This window comes from Carassius gibelio, chromosome B10, assembly GCF_023724105.1.
Source record: "Carassius gibelio isolate Cgi1373 ecotype wild population from Czech Republic chromosome B10, carGib1.2-hapl.c, whole genome shotgun sequence".
Classification (NCBI taxonomy): Eukaryota; Metazoa; Chordata; class Actinopteri; order Cypriniformes; family Cyprinidae; genus Carassius; species Carassius gibelio.
In genome coordinates, this window is record NC_068405.1 from 3,393,786 (window position 1) to 3,401,265 (window position 7,480).

Consider the following 7,480-nt stretch of genomic DNA (forward strand, 5'->3'; position numbering starts at 1 on the left):
CAGGCGAGGTATGTGCCGTCATGGATGCTCGAGGCGGTGGGCTGGAGCGAGTTGCCAGGGACGGGCGAGCTCGCTGCCGACCGCCCACGATATGGAGGGGCGGCTGCCGTCCGTGAGGGAGCGGAGGAGTCGGCGCCGTTCGCCAGGGGGCCGGAGCCTGCTGCCTCCGCGAAGGAATCCGGAGGGGCAGGGAACAGGGGACTCCTGCCGCTGCCCAAAATCGGAGGAGCCGTCGCCGTCCACCGGGCAGCGGAGGAGTGTCGTGCCGTCCGCCGAGGGCCGTCCAGTGCCACCGCCGGGCACCGCGGAGGAGATCACCCAGCCGGTGGAGGGCCGAGCAGCAGTGCATCTGGGAACCGGAATTTTTTTTTTTTTCCCTCTCTTCCCTCTCTCATCCCTGTCGCTCCTCCTTCCATCTCCTTTTCTCTAGCCTCGTCTGTCCTACCCCCAGGTTCCCGCAGGTCCCAGTGAGCGCCCCCCCCCCCGGAGGGAAGGGGGGGGGGGAGTAGAGCGCAGTCTCGAGGGTACCCCCCGGCCTACGAGGGGCGATGGGGGTATGTGGCGAGTGGGGCGGGGCCGAGAGGCGTGGGAACGAGGAGTGAGGCCAGGTGTAGTGATTGGAGATGAGCTACACCTGCGCCCCACAGCCAGTATCGAGTCCCACGTAGGAGATGGAAGGATATAAAACTGGAGCGACTATAGTGGAGGACGAGAGAGGACCAGGCCTGGGACATTATTTTATGTTTTGGCTTCTATTTGTGCGCGTCAGTCGCCGTGAGGGGCTGACGCGCTGTTTTGTTTATTTTTGAATATTAAAATTATGTTTTGATTGTGCGCCGGTTCCAGCCTCCTTCTTCCCGATGTATTTATGGAGTTTTAAATATCGTTACAAGGCCCTATGATTAACACCTCTGCTTTTTCTGAATTTAGCAGTAAGAAATTACTCGTCATCCAATTTTTTATATCGACTATGCATTCCATTAGTTTTTCAAATTGGTGTGTTTCACCGGGCTGCGAGGAAATATAGAGCTGCGTATCATCAGCATAACAGTGAAAGCTAACACCATGTTTCCTGATGATATCTCCCAAGGGTAACATATAAAGCGTGAAGAGTAGCGGCCCTAGTACTGAGCCTTGAGGTACTCCATACTGCACTTGTGATCGATATGATACATCTTCATTCACTGCTATGAACTGATGGCGGTCATATAAGTACGATTTAAACCATGCTAATGCACTTCCACTGATGCCAACAAAGTGTTCAAGTCTATGCAAAAGAATGTTGTGGTCAATTGTGTCAAACGCAGCACTAAGATCCAATAAAACTAATAGAGAGATACACCCACGATCAGATGATAAGAGCAGATCATTTGTAACTCTAAGGAGAGCAGTCTCAGTACTATGATACGGTCTAAATCCTGACTGGAAATCCTCACATATACCATTATTCTCTAAGAAGGAATATAATTGTGAGGATACCACCTTTTCTAGTATCTTGGACAGAAAAGGGAGATTCGAGATTGGTCTATAATTAACAAGTTCTCTGGGGTCAAGTTGTGATTTTTTTATGAGAGGCTTAATAACAGCCAGTTTGAAGGTTTTGGGGACATATCCTAATGACAATGAGGAATTAATAATAGTCAGAAGAGGACCTATGACTTCTGGAAGCACCTCTTTTAAGAGCTTAGATGGTATAGGGTCTAACATACATGTTGTTGGTTTAGATGATTTAACAAGTTTATACAATTCTTCCTCTCCTATAGTAGAGAATGAGTGGAACTGTTCCTCAGGGGGTCTATAGTGCACTGTCTGATGTGATACGGTAGCTGACGGCTGAATGGTTGCAATTTTATCTCTAATAGTATCGATTTTAGAAGTAAAGTAGTTCATAAAGTCATTACTGTTGTGGTGTTGGGAAATGTCAACACTTGTTGAGGCTTTATTTTTCGTTAATTTAGTCACTGTATTGAATAAATACCTGGGGTTATGTTTGTTTTCTTCTAAAAGAGAAGAAAAGTAATCAGATCTAGCAGTTTTTAATGCTTTTCTATAGGATATGCTACTTTCCCGCCAAGCAATACGAAATACCTCTAGTTTTGTTTTCCTCCAGCTGCGCTCCATTTTTCGGGCTGCTCTCTTTAGGGTGCGAGTATGCTCATTATACCATGGTGTCAAACTGTTTTCCTTAACCTTCCTTAAGCGTAAAGGAGCAACTGTATTTAAAGTGCTAGAAAAGAGAGAGTCCATAGTTTCTGTTACATCATCAAGTTGTTCTGAGGTTTTGGATATGCTAAGGAATTCGGATACATCAGGAAGATAACTTAAAAAGCAGTCTTTTGTGGTAGAAGTGATGGTTCTTCGATACTTGCAACAAGAAGTAGAATTTACAATTTTGGCTATATGAAGTTTACACAGAACTAAATAATGATCTGAGATATCATCACTTGGCTGAATAATTTCAACACTATCAACATCAATTCCATGTGACAGTATTAAATCTAGAGTATGATTTCGACAATGAGTAGGTCCTGAAACATGATGTCTAACACCAATAGAGTTCAGAATGTCTATAAATGCTGATCCCAATGCATCTTTTTCATTATCGACATGGATATTAAAATCACCAACTATTAAGACTTTATCTGCAGCCAGAACTAACTCGGATGTAAAATCACCAAACTCTTTAATAAAGTCTGTATGGTGCCCTGGTGGCCTGTATACAGTAGCCAGTACAAACATAACAGGGGATTTATCATTAACATTGGTTTCTCTGGATAATGTTATATGAAGCACCATTACTTCAAACGAGTTATACTTGAAGCCTGCCCTCTGAGAAATCCTGAAAACGTTGTTATAAATTGAAGCAACTCCTCCCCCTTTGCCTTTTAGACGCGGCTCGTGTTTATAACAATAATCTTGGGGGGTGGACTCATTTAAAATAATGTAATCATCAGGTTTTAGCCAAGTTTCTGTCAAACAGAGCACATCTATATTATGATCAATTATCATATTATTTACAAAAAGTGTTTTCGTAGAAATGGATCTGATATTCAATAAGCCGATCTTTATCATTTGTTTATCCATATTGCATTTGTTTTTTATTTGTTTAACCTCAATTAAATTGTTAACCTTAACTTGGTTTGGACGTTTTTTGTATTTTCTAGTTTGGGGAACAGACACAGTCTCTATAGTGTGATATCTAGGTGAAAGAGTCTCTATGTGCTGAGAATTAACTGACCTCTGTGACGGGAGGCAGCTAGCAGACGGTCGGTTTAGCCAGTCTGTCTGCTTCCTGACCTGGGCCCCAGTTAGTCAAGTATAAACACTAAGACTATGTGCCATATTTCTAGACAGAAGAGCAGCACCACCCCAGGAGGGATGAAGACCATCTCTTTTAAACAGGTCAGGTCTGCCCCAAAAGCTCGTCCAATTGTCTATGAAACCTATGTTATTCTGTGGGCACCACTTAGACATCCAGCCATTGAGTGATGACAATCTGCTATGCATCTCGTCACCACGGTAAGCAGGGAGGGGACCAGAGCATATTACAGTGTCTGACATCGTGCTTGCAAGTTCACACACCTCTTTAAAGTTATTTTTAGTGATCTCCGACTGGCGAAGTCGAACATCATTAGCGCCGGCATGAATAACAATATTACTGTATTTACGCTTAGCATTAGCCAGCACTTTTAAATTTGCCAAGATGTCAGGCGCTCTGGCTCCCGGTAAACATTTGACTATGGTGGCTGGTGTCTCTATATTCATGTTCCGTACAATAGAATCGCCAATAACTAGAGCACTTTCATCAGGTTTCTCAGTGGGTGCATCACTGAGTGGGGAGAACCTGTTTAATGTTCTGATCGGAACAGGAGAGCGGTGTTTTGACCCACGACTACGCTGCCTCACCGTCACCCAGTTGCCCTGCTGCAGGGGCTCTGCTGGAACCGGACAATGTACAGGAGTCCCTGAGCTAGACGCATCCAAAGCCGTATCTAGAGCCCTAACATTCTTACTGTCCTCAATTAAAGTTTGGATGCGTGTCTCTAATTCTGAAATCTTCTCTGTCAGCCTAACTATTTCCCTGCATTTATCACATGTGAATCCCTCATCAGCGACAGAGATAGATAAACTGTACATGTGGCAAGAGGTGCAAATAACAATTGTAGGAGAAGCCATTACTCACCGTGCTTGATGAAATATTCTTACTGCGGTTGTTTGATGAACTTGTGGAAAATTGTCAGTGTGAAGATGTTTCGCAGATGCAGCAGAATAACATTTGAATAGTTTAACTCTCCCTGAATAGTTTAACTCTCTAATGTAATATAATCTATTACATTCATTGAAATAAACAATTCTCCTCCCCATAAATAAAACACCTGATGCTGTCGGGAGCTGACCAATTTTGTGAGATTCAGCTTGAAAGGAGTAACACAAATAAGTTGCGATTGTAACACCTGTTATACTTTCCGCATGAGCAATCCTGACGCGTACACGGCCAGCGCGGACGCAGACTTCTTCAATTTATACTTCTAAATGCGCGGGCTGATGGCCAGCTCTAATTGCCCAGAATTATTGCACATCTCACTGTCTTTATATTCTTTTATTGACGGATTGCACAGGTTCGAGTAGCAATGAGCTCTTCACTCTGCCTTCACTCTGCCGCGCGGTTGTCTGCTAGAGTCTCTGCACACACTCTCCAATGACAATTTTTACTTCACGCCTACCTAGCGGTCGATAGCGGACTCGCGGACGCAGAAAGTTTGACAGAGGGTTTAAGATGCAGGCTTGCATGACCTGACGCGCAACATTTCAATGTGCGTTCACAAATGTAGCCTATTTTGACCCAAATATGGAAAGCACTATTGAATTTAATAATATGAGGTTCTCTCTTGAGATATTTTGCCACATTTCTTCAATTAAGGATTTTTATGTATTGTATGGTGTTTCCATTTATCTGAACTTCAAGTGAGTTGCAGGGCAAAAAAAAAAAGAAAATCCAACCCTTCTACTTCAATACTGATACTGCGACTGTTGACAGTCTGTACATGTTCATTCGCTGGCATTTTTTGAATTTCTTTTTTTTCTCCTTTAAAAAACAAATGTGTCCATTCTGATGCGCAATTTTACCTTACAGGCAATACCTAATGGCTGTTGATGACTATTTGAATTGAATTCTGCCAAAGTGCGGGCTTGTAGGCTATAGCCCCTTTCACACTGCCATTCCGGCAAATACAGGGGTAAAGTGTTCCTGCAATTGTTCCCTGGTCGCTAGATTGGGCACTTTCACACTGCCAGTGATGACACGGTATATGTGCGTGCTTTCACACACAACCCTTGAAGATCCCGTAACGACACGTGACATCAGCGCGTGACGTGTAATGTACGAGTCGAAAACGCTTGGAACGTTATACTTTAACTGAAGCAAGCAAACGATCTCTGAGTCAGCGCGGAAAGTGAGGAACTAACTGATCTCTGCTTCATTACAGTTTGCACATATGTTTTCGTCGCGAATGTTGATCTTCCTTCAAAACAGCCGGTAAAAGAGTCGCGCGTTATCATCACTTCGATACGGAATTAGATCTGGCTTTTGTTCACACAGCGCTCGTTGCGGATCGATTACCGCAATGTTACTATGTCCCCGACCCGGGTTCGATTCGGTAATCAATTCCGGGACGTGGTTGCTTTCACACAGAAGGCGACCAGGCAATGTTACGGGAATATTGCGGGTCCGACGTGCAGTGTGAAAGGGGCTTATGTGTTCGTTAAATGCTTATGCCAGTGCTCATGTCTGAAAATAATATATGAAGAAGAAAAAAATCACATAAAAACATTAGGATATAGCTTATATTTCATTAGTAGCATATTTTTTTAAAAAATTGATGTAACCAATAAAATGTTACAAACTGATAAATTATTTTTTATTTTTTTTTCAGCATGTTGTGCAGACCGCATTAGAATTCGTGAAGGGCCGCGGGTTGAGATCCACTGCTTTATATCAAACATTTTTAAATCGTCCACAGCTGAGCTTTGCGGGAGGCTGATCTGCGCCAGATCGCGTGAAGTTATGAACAAAGTCATTTTCGGATGCAATGAAAAAAAAAAAAACCTGGATAGCCTAGATTAGTCCCAGGCTCTGTTCTGAAGTAAAATAATTATAATTAGTACTGTTAACCAAGAGTAACACATTTTAACGGATTAATCGCCTATTTTCATTTGCTGAATGTTTTCTTTATTTTTTATTTTTTAAACACGCTAAAAAATAAATTAAGTTTGTCAGAGGAAAAAAATATATGAGTCGTGTATAGGTTTCATTATAAAGGATCAATCACCTATTTTCGTTTGCTGCATGTTTATTTTTTTATTTTTTTAAACACGCTAAAAAATAAATCAGAGTTTGTGAGAAGAAAAAAAATAGGCTATAGGCTCAATCGGGAGAAATCAAACGTTTCCATATTTGTGATGTTGCCCATTTGAAGCTTAACTATTATTCATGAGGTAAATAGGCTGTGTGCGTTTCAGTGTTGATGAAAAGAAAAAATCATAATTAACAATATGTCAAAGTGCTCACGCCGAATGTCTGGTGAACGACTTCTGTTTCCATTATGTGCGCGAGGCACCAGCACGATCAGCTGAAACAAATAATACTTAATTTTTGGTCACACATAAGGCATAATTCAAAAATGCTGGTAGTTTGAAAAATCAAGAATAATAACAGAGTTAATGCTAATTATTGCTAAATGCTGGACCGTTCCCATTTCACTCTGCATATGGAACCTGAAGATTTTTTTAAACCAAGAATGAATCGAAATGAAATTAAAACATTTAGCTTATATATATATATATATATATATATAGGCCTTATATTTATTTACTGTTTAATAAAAATAGCATGCATATGATCCTTTGTGTTAAGGTCTTCGTTTAATTTTTGTTTAGAAGACTATCCAACATTTTAAAAGTTAACAAATTGTAAAAAAAAACAGTTTTTTTTTTAAATGTTACAATGTTATATCGTAATGTTATTGTTGTTTTACTCCCTTCTTTTATCTCATTTTACAATTACATTAATTTCGCAATCCTTCCCTTTGCGCCACCTGGCGGTAGTTTCCCGAATGACTTTAACACGCGACTGAATTACAGTTAACACCTACGCGCAGCGGTAAGCACCAGAAAGGCTGACCACCTACTGTAGTCTTGATTTGGGTGTGTACAGTTGTTTTACATTTAAAAGGGTTGTAAATCTAGTTCAAGTAAATATTAGAACTTCATATTCAACTTTTAGCAGGAAATTTCACAACAAAAAATGTGGCTAGTAAAAATGCTGTGTGGTTAGTAACTTTCGAAAACCACTAGCCACATTGTGAGCAGATTGTGAAATACTCAGACTGGCCCATCTGGCACCAACAACCATGCCACGCTCAAAATTGCTTATATCACCTTTCTTTCCCATTCTGACATTCAGTTTGGAGTTCAGGAGATT